The sequence below is a fragment of the Hyperolius riggenbachi genome, chromosome 2, assembly GCF_040937935.1.
Source record: "Hyperolius riggenbachi isolate aHypRig1 chromosome 2, aHypRig1.pri, whole genome shotgun sequence".
NCBI lineage: Eukaryota > Metazoa > Chordata > Amphibia > Anura > Hyperoliidae > Hyperolius > Hyperolius riggenbachi.
In genome coordinates, this window is record NC_090647.1 from 559,204,226 (window position 1) to 559,217,505 (window position 13,280).

At 46.9% G+C, this 13,280-nt stretch overlaps 1 protein-coding gene across 2 annotated transcripts in view; it reads left to right on the forward strand.

Moving 5' to 3' along the window:
- The first annotated feature begins 9,556 nt into the window (after positions 1-9,556).
- Positions 9,557-13,280, forward strand: part of LOC137545143 (cystatin-A1-like) — a 123,840-nt gene continuing 120,116 nt past the window's right edge. For both annotated transcript variants that reach the window (XR_011026002.1, XM_068266254.1), the window contains exon 1: positions 9,557-10,398. The gene's annotated coding sequence lies outside the window, so the exon portion shown is untranslated. The remainder of the gene's footprint in view (positions 10,399-13,280) is intronic.

The following is a 13,280-nucleotide window of genomic DNA, read 5'->3' on the forward strand; positions in this document are numbered from 1 at the left end:
ACACAAGTGCTCAGCTGTCATTCCTCCACAGGCAGAAGCGGCGTTCATCAGTAAACGTTACTGTCACGCTGCCCCTGGTCCGCCTTCTTCACTCTCACTCCTGATTGGACATAGATCTCCCAACATTCGGGGCCACAATCTATATACCAGCCAGCTGAAATTTGGTTAAAGGGACTCCGAGCACCTCTCATGGGTATGCCTTTAAGACTCCAACCAGTACTGCAAAGTACTTAAAGATGCATACCATTCTGTAGCTTGTGCTCTCCTCTTTCATTTGATACCCGAATCGCCGTTCTACACCAAATAATTTTCGTTCGATTTCAATTTGAAAATCGCGGCTGCCATCTTGGCTATGTTATAACTTCCGGTTCACCCCTGTCTTCTCTGTTAGAGAAGTGCATACCTGAATGAAGCAGGAAAAGGAAGTGACACGCATGGCCATTGCAAGAGGCTCCTCCAGAGGGGACATAGCACGACTTTGTTGGAAGTCGTCTGTCTTAAAGGTATGCCCATGAGAGGTGCTCGGAGACCCTTTAAAGTGAACCTCCAGTCCAGATTAACAATCTACTCAGCAGCACTGAAAAGGCTTGGTGTTTCTTTAACAGTTTCACAGCATCAGAACTTTGTTTTTCTTACCCAAGCCTCATTTTTACCTACACAGAAGAAAACTGCCTGGGCATTTTTCCCCTGATGCTGTGCAAAGCATGATGGGATTTCTGATGTTGTTCTCCTTCTGCTGTTTTGGTGCATTTTTTTTTTCAATTTTGAATTTGAAGCCTAGCGTGCGCAGCTGGGGGGAGGGGGGTGATCAGGAAACAGGGCAGTTGGAACTGTGTCTTATGCTCCCTGTCACCTCCTTTCAACCAAAAAGATGGCTGCCCCCATGAAATAACAAACATTTGCCTGTTCTTTTAAAAGAGGGTGGGTAAGAGATTATATTACCTATCTATTTTAATCAACGTAACTAATTTAACTTAATGACAGTCTGTTTGTTTAGGCTGAACTTCCCCTTTAAGCAGACAGAATAGGAGGGTCCATACACATACAATTGTTATACAGTCACTGTGAACTTTAAACGGTAACCTGTCACCACATCCCAAAACTACCTGCTATGCCTATTTAAACCAGTTGTTCACCACTAAGGGGGTTTTCACCTTATGGACCAAAGCAATTTTCACCTGTCAGCGCTCCTCCCTGTTATTTACCAATAACATTATCACTACTTATCACACCAAAATTATCTATACCCTGTTTTTTTTTTCACCACCAATTAGGCTTTCTTTGGGTGGTACTTTTGGCTAAGAATTATTTTATTTTATATGCATTTTAAAGGGAGTAATATATATAAAAAAAATCATTATATCATTATTTCTCGGCCATTATGGTTTTACAATAATATATGCTACTATAATTAAACCCACATATTTTATTTGCCCATTTGTCCCAGTTCATTAATAACAGGGGCTTTTAGCTGGTTAAGACCTGAAAAGCAAAAGCTATACATAACAGCCTAACGTCTGCATCAATGCAAGTTTTTACGGTAATGGTTCTTAGAGGTGCAGGTTCCATTCTGGCAATATACTCAGTATAGGTAGATAGCCTTTGAAATGATTTTTAAAGTGGATCTAAACTTAGAACTAAAAGATTAGGCACAGCATGATAAACCTTTATGGGGATAAAATCCATTCCAATTTGTGTAAATACTTAAAAAACTGAATTTAACTTCATTAACTTTGCAGGGAGCAAGGAAAGGGTTAAGCCTCAGTCTTTTCCTGTACAGGCAGAACCATGACTCTCTCATTCACAGCTACTGATCAGGCTAATGACACTCTGATGTAGCCAAACAAGCACACACAGCTCAGTGCAGTGAATTTTTACAGCATTTGTACGTGGAATGAAAACTTTGCATTGTGTGCTGTGCAAGAGTTCAGGTCCACATTAAATCATTTATTTACAACAGTAAAATAGTGCAATACAAGATTATTATAGAGAAATGTTACAACTTATAGTTGAACATATGTAGCCAATAAAATAAAAAGTATTAACTCTAACTGGACGTTTTTATGTGTCTAGTTTGATCACTGTTGCTGCTAACAGGACATACTGCTGCATTCTGTCAATCAGTGGCAGGTGCTTCCACTTCATTCACGGTGGGATTTACATGTCGCGATTGGTGAAGGGGAACATGCGTTCCTCGAAACAATTGATGTGCCTGCAATGAATGAACATGAGCCCAATCTGGACGTACCTATTACTACACCGCCGGGGAGTTGGGGGCAGGGTGGGCTGAATGGCGGCTTACCCTGCTGCTGCTGAAATACCAGGCAGTGTTAAATACTCCCCTTCAAATTGTAGCAACTTAGAGGGAGAAGTAATACCCCGAATTACCCTTGCGTGGGGTGTGCACTGCAGCATTAGTGCTATAACAGCGCCCATCTTAGAAGCTCCTCGCATGGTGCCGAGTGCCAAAATAAGCTGCTTTGCCAATCAGGGGCCATATTCATTCATAAAAATGAAAGTAAAACAGAAAAAAATAAAAGATTGAACACCTCTTCAGGATAGTGTTTGCAGCACCATCTAGTGGCCAAAAAGTAAAATGAAAGTAAAACAAAATTACTTACTTACTTACTTCCCTTGCCTGTCATAGGTAGCTACAGGTGCCCCCAAGTATTAGGTAACTAGAGATGAACTCAACTAAAGTGAGATCTGGTCAGTGGAATGCTGAGAGCAGGGCAGGTAAACCTAATCATGCACACTCCGCTCGGGACTAATCCAAAGGGAAGGAGAGGGGAAGGCACTTGAGGAGCAACGTGAGCCGCCTTTCTATTATCAGGTGCCTGTAGGCACGTGCCTACACTGCCTTATGGTAAATCCGACCCTGGTAGTATATCTACTTTCCTGTGGGTGGCCAAAGTATTTTGTGGCCAGAACTACCAGACCCCGACACAAAAGACTTGGGAACACAGGCGCACAACTGAAGATGGGTCGGTATCCCACAGTGTACCTCGCCATGTTGCAAAGCTTGCGCAGTGCAGCTGCACTCATTCACAGCTGGGAGCGCCGCCATGCACAATCTTCAATAAGCACTTGTGGGGGGCTTCTGGGGGGAGGGGGGGCAGGGCAGGATCAGTGGAGGCGAGGGGGTCAAGGGAAGCTAATGGATTATTCACAGGCCTCCCTCTTTTGAGGTACCTATCTAAATGGGCCACTTTTCTCTCTACAGGTACACTTTAAGAAATGATTTTGTTTTGCCAACTATGTTTTCTAAGAAGACAATCCTCTTATCTCATCCTATCTGAGAGGTGAGAAGGTGTGGCCAGGAGGCCTCTCCCCAGCCTCCGGCGATGTGCAGACTACAGAGGGGTGTAATCATCAAATACTGCTATAATCATTGGGGTGAGAGATTTATCACTTCATCAAACACACAAATGTGGAACTGGTGCCAATGTATTCTAGGAAATTACTCTGCAACACCTGCCTGCGCTGATTGATGGGGGGGGGGGGGAGGGCTTTAGTGGGTGAAGTATAGTGTACTTACATGACCTAAAAACTGCTCTGAAACCATGTCTGAGGGGATGAATGGAGCGGCCAAGCTAATTGTAAGGCCTCTTGCACGCTACATGCAATTCTGATTCCGTTTTGCGATTTTGATGCAATTTTACATGCGATTCTGATTTGCATGCTGCGTTTTTTCTTATTTTGATAGCATCCAGTGAAAATTGGAATTGCAGTGTGCAGGGGCTTTAGTGTAAATTCCATTGTAAAAAAGTGCCAGAATGACACTTACTATGAGGGGCGTAGCAAAAGGGGTTGCAGAGGTAGCGACCGCATCGGGGCCCTTGGGCCAGAGGGGCCCCGAAGGGCCCTTCCTCAACTACAGTATTAGCTTTCTATTGGTCCTGTGCTCATAATAATCACTTCTGTAGATACTAGCTGCTCCCCATCCCCTTCTTGCACCTCTGACACTGTAGCTGCCATTGGCAAGTTTTGGTTTTCGTATGAATTGCTGTATATAGAGTGCTTGGGGGGGGGGGGGGGAGGGCATTATAAAACTTGCAACGGGGGCCCACAACTCCTAAGCTACGCCACTGCTTACTATGACCATCCCCCCTCTTTTTTTTACCCATTGCAGCAGCAGGTGATTTCTATAGTAAAGGGAACCTGAAGCGAGAAGTGTATGTGGGGGCTGCCATATTTATTTCCTGTTAAACAATAACAGTTGCTTGTCTGTCCTGATCTATTTGGCTGCAGTAGTGTCTGAATCACACCAGGAACAAGCATCCAGCTAATCTTGTCAGATCTGACAATAATGTCAGAAACACCTGATCTGCTCCATGCTTGTTCAGGGTCTGTGGTTAAATGTATTAGAGGCAGAGGATCAGCAGGATAGCCAGGCAACTGGTATTGCTTAAAAGGAAATACATTTGGCAGCTGCCATATATCTCTCACTTCAGTTGTCCTTTAAGTAGGAGGGAGGCACTGTGGGCGGCAGCCCCGGTAGGCGCCCACAGTGCCTGTCATTGCAAATGCTGTATTTGGCAGTACACTCCTTTTTCTTTTCACCCCTTCTCTCCTTTGATTGACTGACTCAGTAGCACATGACACACCTGAGCTGCTCTAAGAGCCATTTCTTGTCCTTCTATGGCAGGATCTCTTAGAAGCCTTTGCAAGGGCACAAAACTGCCGTGGCAGTTATTTATGAGGGGGCATGGCTTAACAACAAAACCTGCATTGTTTGCCATTCTATAATATATACAGGCCCAGATTTACGTCATGGGAACCTATAGGCACAGATCTCCTGGCATCCTAAGCGTTGCCCTCCAGAAACCCACAAACCCCAGATGAACCGCAACGCAAGTGTGCTGGCTGACCCAGCTGTGACATCTCCCTTACCCGTCATAGGTAGCTACAGGTGTCCCTTATCATTAGGTAGCCAGCTAGTGGTGCCCCGACTGAAGGGAGATCTTGTCAGTGGAATGCCAAAAGCCAGATGACTAAACACTCATTTAAGCTCTGCTCAGGACTCTGCATACGGAGCAGTTATATTCAGCGCAGGAGATTTGGGTGCAGGCAGCGCCACCATAGGCCGTAACAGGATTTATTGCTATAGTGGCGCACAAAGAGTAACTTCGGCGCTGTCAGAAGACGGAGCAGAAGTTACATTTTAAAACACTGTAATTTGGCCTCCAGCTATTGCTGGAAGCCGAATTGTATCATTTCCCACTAACCACGTAGACCTGGAGGGGGAATAGTAATTAACGTCGCCGGGAACTTGTGCAGCAGCAGGATAAGCCATATACCGGCGGTATCCTGCGCCCAAGTCTCCCGGCGGCGATTACATATGTACGGATATGCATAGGGAAGGAGGGAAGCGCTAAGGTAGGGGAGTGAGCCCCTCCTCCATCATCAGGCGCCTGTAGGCGTGTGCCTACAGTGCCTTATAGTAAATCCGGCCCTGAATATATATGTATTTTCTGCTATTCTATTATATCTTTAAGTCCGCTTTAAGCAAGAGTTCAGTTTAGAATAAATGCAGGACATCAGTGCAACCCCAAATGCATTGGATAGTAGATTTTTCTTTTACGAGTAAAACAAAACAAACTATAGCTTCCCCTACGTGTGGGGTGACATCATCATGTGGGGACAGAACCACAGGGGGCAGTGTAGCCTGTACCATGAGGTTACTGCTATACAGGCTTTTTGTACAAATAAAAGAATGCTAATAATATTACAATTTTAAACCACCTGGCTGCTCCATGATCAATTACTTAAGGTGCCCTTGGTGTCTGGTCATTGGTGCATGCTCAAAGCATGTTTGTGTCAATCCTTCATGTCTATGTGTGGTAGTAGCCACTGGCGTAACAATAGGCCATGCAGCACCTGCTCCCACGGGGCCGCTCGGGCCATTTCGTGGAGGCTGGAGGGGTGGCAGCATGAGGGGAAAGCCTTGGCCACAGTCGGCGGGGAGAGGGGAAGTTCCCCCCCCCCTCTCCCTCACCTCGGTGCTCTCCCCTCTGCGCTCCCCTCTAGCTTAAGTTACAGTGTGGGCAGCGGGCAGCGGCGGGCAGATACATACCTTCCGTGCGTATACTCCTCGCTTTAGCGTCTGACGTCACTCCCGGAAGTGACGTGGAGATACGTCACTCCCTGAAGGCTGAGGAGATACCAGGAACAAATAATAGGACTGAAGCAAGGGAGACCATCACCATAGGTAAATAGAAATGACAATGCATACAGTACAAACCCAAAAAAAAACAAAAAAAACTATGGCCAATAATTCATACTATGAAGACACCCACATCACACAAGAAACTCTAGTAATAACCCACATGTCACCAACTACCTACCCAAACATAAAAAAATATATATTAATATATTATATAAACGCTACATTCTAACATTTCATAACATTAGACAAAAACACGTATGTGCATTTTATCAAACATATTTATGCAATGGAGGTAAAGCATAGAAGATCTTTACTACACAGATTAATACCGCCTTTGTATCTTACAATTTCTACATACCTCGAGTCAGTTCTGTGTGTTTTTTTCAAAGCAACTACGCCACTCTGACTCCATATGCATAAATTATTACATATATTGAATTTGTATCCTACAGCCCCTTGATCAGGGCCAAATGTATATCACAGGAGCCTAATGTCTATACAAGACTTTCCTCTGCAGCCACTCCAGCCACTGTGCTGCTGAGGATGCTATTTCCTGCATTCAGCTAGCCACATGAGGATCCTCATATCTACTAGTGTTGTCCGGATCATGAATGATTTGGATCTTTGATCCGAATCTCTTTTGTGAGTCGAATCATCAAAATGAACGATTCGGATCACAAAAGGGGCGGGGCCAGGAGCGGAACGCCCCGTCTCTCAGCGGGGCAGGGGGTTCCTGAAAGCAGAGCAGAGATGGATCGCTCTGTTGGAGGGGAGCCAGCCTTGCGCAGGGACAGGTAGATGAGAGAGAGGGGACATGGGTGCCACTGCCAGATATGTGTAGAGCACACATACTGGCTGTAATGTGCTGCTACTTGTAAGCTGTCTGTTCCGTAGTTGTGCAAAGTGAACAAATGGGAAACGTTTGGCTCAGAAGCACAGCGCAGCAACTTTGCAGACAGCGTGCTGGGCCTGGGCTAGAATGACAGGGCACTGTGATTGCGGTGCAATATGATCCTTATGATGAGTGTTGGAGGTGAGAAAAGGACACATTAGGATGGGGAATGCTTTCTTTCACTGTGAGACGTTTGTATTCAAAGTATACAGATGAACATATAGGTGAAATATATTTAAAGCATACGATTGCAGCACGTGGGTATTGTGTGCAAACCAGGGGCGTAGCAATAGGGGTTGCAGAGGTTGCGACCGCATCGGGGCCCTTGGGCCAGAGGGGCCCTGAAGGGCCATCCCTCAACTACAGTATTAGCTCTCTACTGGTCCTATGCTCATAATAATCACTTCTATAGATACTTGGAATAGTGGTAACCATTAAGAAGCTGCTCCCCATTCCCTTCTTGCACCTCTGACACTGTAGTTGCCATTAGCAGGTTTTGGTGCGCCGTATCAATTGTTATGTATAGAGTGCTTGGGGGGGCCCATGTGAAACTCGCACCAGGGCCCACAGCTCCTTAGCTATGCCACTGGTGCAAACAAACATTTCTGCTCTCTGCTCTACCCTTTTCGTCCACCTCCTCCCTTCTCTGTCCACTCCCTGCCCTTCTGTGACCATCTTCTCCCCTTCTCTGTCTGTCCACCTTCTCTGTCCACTGCAGGGAAAGTCCTGTCCTGCTAGTCATTTCACCCCCGAATGCTTTCCTAGTAGTGATGGGTAGTTCGCGAACGAGCCGAGCCGGTTCTCAGTTTTAAAAGAGCCGATGCCTCAGCCACCCCACACAGCTCTGCTTTGCTCTGTGATAAAGGGCGCTGAGGCATGCTGGGAGATGTAGTCCTCCTCTTTCAGCTTGTAGGAGTGTATGGGGCGGATGTATAGGGGGAGCAGAGCAGTAGCAGGAGGGATTGCCCCAGTCAGATAAGCAGTCATGGAGACGGGGGCGGGGCTTTTACTTCGATTCTGAGTGGCGTCTAGTGACATTTAATGAAGAGCCGATTCAGAGCCGTAAGAGCCGGCTCTTTAATGGGAGCCGATTCAGAAGAGCCGATTCTCTGAGAAGAGACGGAATTCCCATCACTATTCTCTAGTACAATGATTCGAGATTCGGATCAAAGATCCGGATCTTTTCAATGATCCGATTCATCCGAATCATTGAAAAGATCCGGACTTCCCATGTCTAATATCTACACACACTCCTCCTTCCTTCTCTCCTCTTCCTGCTTGCACGAGATTGTCGCGTGACGGAGGCGGGGCCTAAACGGAGGGAAAAAGAAACTGGGGATATCATTAGCCAAGGGGCGGCACAAAGGCTGAGGCTGGACTGCAGTGATAGGCTGAGCTTGGCTAAGAGGCGGGGATGTCGGCTCAGCAGGGAACACATTACTGGCACTGCAGAGATTCATACGGAAGTCATGGGCGATTGGCAACATGCTGTGGGCGGGACTTGGCGCAGCATCATCATACAGCTCAGCCTGCAGCTATGGGCTGAGCCTGTCACAATAATCCCACCGCCCATTGGCCAATCGCTGGCAGGGGGCGTGGATTTGATGCGAAAAGGCGGCAGTTTGGAAAGAGCTGTGAGGAGCTCCGCTTCCTGTAGGTCGTTCAGCAGCTATAGCAGTGTGGTGTAGAGATGGGAAGTTCGGATCTTTTCAATGATCCGGATGATTCGAATCGGATCATTGAAAAGATCCGGATCTTTGATCCGAATCTCGGATCATTTTACTACCGAAGCATTCGGGGTGAGATGACTAGCAGGACAGGTCTTTCCCTGCTGTGGACAGGAGAAGGGGAGGGGGGTGGACACACAGAGAGAAGGGGAGAAGATGGACAGAGGGCAGGGAATGGACAGAGAAGGGAGGAGGGACGAGCAGAGAGCAGAAATGTTTGTGCACACAATACCCACATGCTGCAATCATATGCTTTACATGTATTTATTTCACCTATATGCTCATCTGTGTACTTTCCATGCAAACGTCACACAGTGAAGGAAAGCATTCCCAGAAGATAAGTGCAGCTGTTTAGTGCCGAGTGGAGGAGGATCATTTTGCCCTGCAATCACAGTGCCTGCAAAGTTATTGAGCTGTGCTGAGCCAAAAGCTTCAAATGTGTTCACTGTGTACAACTACGGAACAGACAGCCTATAATGAGAAGCACGTTATAGCCAGTATGTGTGCTCTACACATATCTGGCAGTGGCACCCATGTCCCCTCTCTCTCATCTACCTGCTGTCCCGGCAAGGCTGCCTCCCATCCAACAGAGCGATCCATCTCAGCTCTGCTTCCAGGAACCCGCTGCCCGCTGAGAGGGGGCGTGTCGCTCCTGGCCCCGCCCCTTTTGCGATCCGAATCGTTCATTTTGATGATTCGGATGATCGACTCATTAAATAGATTCGGATCAAAGATCCGAATCGTTCATGATCCGGACAACACTAGTGTGGTGCGGTCAGGAGAAGTGCACAGCCTGCTTGTCACCCCTCTGCCTGCCATCCTATGGCTCCTCTAGCAGCCAGCTGCATGCCTCCTCCAGCTGCCAGCCTCAGCTCATGCCTCCTCCAGCAGCAGCAGCCAGCCTCATGCCTCATCCAGCAGTAGCTGCAGCCAGCCTCATGCCTCCTCCAGCTGCCAGCCTCATGCCTCCTCCAGCAGAAGCAGAAGCCAGATGCCTCCTCCAGCAGCAGCCGTCTCATGCCTCCTCCAGCAGCAGCAGCCAGCCTCATGCCTCCTCCAGCAGTAGCAGCAGCCAGATGCCTCCTCCAGCAGCAGCAGCCAGCCTCATGCCTCCTCCCTCCTCCAGCAGCAGCCAGCCTCATGCCTCCTCCAGCAGAAGCAGCAGCCAGCCTCATGCCTCCTCCAGCAGCAGCAGCAGCCAGCCTCATGCCTCCTCCAGCAGCAGCAGCAGCCAGCCTCATGCCTCCTCCTGCAGCAGCAGCAGCCAGCCTCATGCCTCCTCCTGCAGCAGCAGCAGCCAGCCTCATGCCTCCTCCTCCAGCAGCAGCAGCCAGCCTCATGCCTCCTCCAGCAGCAGCAGCCAGCCTCATGCCTCTTCCAGCAGTAGCAGCAGCCATCCTCATGCCTCCTCCAGCAGTAGCAGCAGCCAGATGCCTCCTCCAGCAGTAGCAGCAGCCAGATGCCTCCTCCAGCAGTAGCAGCCAGCCTCATGCCTCCTCCAGCAGTAGCAGCCAGCCTCATGCCTCCTCCAGCAGCCGCAGCCTCATGCCTCCTCCAGCAGCCGCAGCCTCATGCCTCCTCCAGCAGCCGCAGCCTCATGCCTCCTCCCAGTAAGTAGCTGAGCTCACTCACTGTCAGGGGGAGGGAGAGACACTGACAGCCTGTCACACAGCAGTAGTGATGTCCGGATCATGAATGAATAGTTCATTTGATCTGGTTCTTTTTTTGTGAGTCGATTCATCACACTGAACTAATCAGTTCAGTGGTTGAAACCGGAACTGCAGCTGCTGCTGACAGTGCAGAGCTGTCAACTCAGACTGAGTGAGAGAAGAAGGAAGTCACTCAGAAATCAGGTTACTGCAGCAGCCAGTAGTACTAGCAGCCAGCATAAGCAGCAGCTCCCCAGTCACAAAACAAAGAACTGCTAGTAATCACACACACACTATCACTGCTGGACATGTGAATATTAAAGTGGACCTGAACTCAGAACTTCCTCTCTGCTCTAAAAGATACACAACAGCATAATAACATTTAAACAAAAAACATTCCTTTGTTATAGTTGAATCAAATCCTAAAATCTGCACAGTTTCTTCTTCCTGAGTCATGGACGCAGACATGTTGCATAATATAATGCCTGTGCATTTAAATGGGCTTATCTGCCATGGCAGTCATGCGACACAGCAGATAAGCTCATTTGAAAGCACAGGCAGTTAACTACATGTCTGCTTCCATGAATCAGGAAGTAGAAACAGTGCAGATTCATTTTAAGATTTATATCAGCTGTAACAAAGAATTTTTTGTTGTTGTTTAAAGGTTATTATGCTGTTGTGTATCTTTTTGAGCAGAGAGGCAAGGGACCTCTCTCTCTAGGTGGGGGAAGGTTATCTTATCTGCCTGTACTGAGTCTCAATATCGTGTCTTAAAACAGAACAAATTAAATTAAGTTCTGTTTTAAAGTAAATTAAAGTAAAATATAGCAGTAAATAGCCTTGCCTAAAGCAGCCAGCAGTAATGTTGACACCTAGCTAGCTATACTAGCAGCCAGGCTTGAAGGAATGTACACAGTGCAGGGAAAGTCCTGTCCTGCTAGTCATTCACTCCCCAGTCTAAAGCCACAGTAAAATGAATCAAATGATTTGTTCAAAGATCCGGATTTTTTTCAATGAACCGATTCCTTGAAAAGATCTGAACTTTCCATCACTACACAGCAGCAGCTCCTCACACAGGGAGACATGTGGGGAGAGGGAAGTTGCAGCAAGGAGGGGAGGAGCTGAGTTCTACAGGGGCCAACTGTTTATGAGCATTAGCACTGGGCTTGTGTCATCCAGCTTAGCACAGCAAGAATCGCACCAGCACAGCTTAAAGTGGACCTGAAGTGAGAGGTATATGGAGGCTGCCATATTTATTTCCTTTTAAACAATGCTAGTTTCCTGGCTGCCCTGCTGATCTGCCTGTAATAACTACGGACCGTGAACAAGCATGCAACATGTGAGGTGGTTCTGACAAGATTATCTGCATGCTTGTTTCTGGTGTGATTCCTACACTACTGCAACTATATAGACCAGGAGGGTTGGTATTGAATCAAAGGAAATAAATGTGGCAGCCTCAGTATCCTTTTCATCACAGATGTCCTTTTAAATGATATGATAGGCATATTAAAGAGGAACTTTAAGGGGGAGTCAAGGTAAGTGTGATATGGAGGCTGACATGTTTGTTTCCTTTTAAATAATGCACATTACCTGGCTGTCCTCCTGAGCCTCTAATACTTTAAGCCATAGACCCTGAACAAGCATATGCAGACCAGATATCTATGACAAATCTGATAAAATTAGCTGCATGTTTTGTTTCTGGTATGTGATTTAGACCCCCACTGGCTCAGTAGGACTGCCAGGCAACTGGTATTGTATAGAAGGAAATAAACATGACCGCTTCCATTGGTCTCACACCTTGGGTTCCTTTAAACCAAGGATTGAACTACATTCCAATCAGTAGCTGATACCCCCTTTTCCCACGATAAATATTTACCTTTTCTCAAAAAGATAATCAATGGTGTCTGTATGTCTGATATCGTGGTAAAACTCCTCCCACAGTGTGATGTCATCATGACCATGGTCCTGACAGTTTGCTCTCTGTGATCCTCAATGCACTGAGGGAAATAATTGCTTTTTTTTCTACTGCCAAGCAAGCAGCGTCTCCCTCTGTGCATAGAACTCTCGGAACAAACATTCTATACAGATCACCTGGCAGAACTAAAGATGTCACCACCAGTGATATATTTCAGAATGTAAATCAGGGAGAGGAAACCTATTACATTGGGCAAACACTGAATAAAATTGCTTATCGTTTACAATATTGGCTTATTTAGTCATTGTCATTTTCACTACGATTTCTATTTAAATCAGTTTAACTTTACTAACCTGGAGCCTCCTCCAGTGCTAGAAGTCTGTGTAGTCCTCGCCGCAGTTCTGCTGTCATCCATTCCTCTGTTGTCCCCTCTGTAGTGGTGGCTTCTGTGCAAGCACGGGTGCATGCAATGCTTGTGCTGTGCCTGAGAGCATTCTATGCAGTACTACTGTGCAGAACACTCCCGGCCACAAGCGTGACCATGAGCGCTGCATGCATGCGCAGAAGCCAATGACCGCTATGGAGTGGACAGCAGGGCTGTGGAGTCGGTCCAAAAATCCACCGACTCCGACTCCTCAGTTTAGGATTCCACCGACTCCTCGACTCCGACACCTCTAATTTGCATATTACAATTTTGTTGATTAAAAGTATGTAACATGAAATTCGTCTCTTAACTGCCAACGCTTAGGAATTTTACAAGACAACTGAAGTGAGAAGGATATGTAGACTACTATATTCCCTTTAGACTAAAACTAGTCCTTGGTAAGAGTACTTGTAAAAGGTACAAACCGGAACAAAGAACATCTATCAGGCCCTAGGCAATGTAAGTGTGGGTACATGTAAGAGTGATGTGCAGGTACTCTGCAGG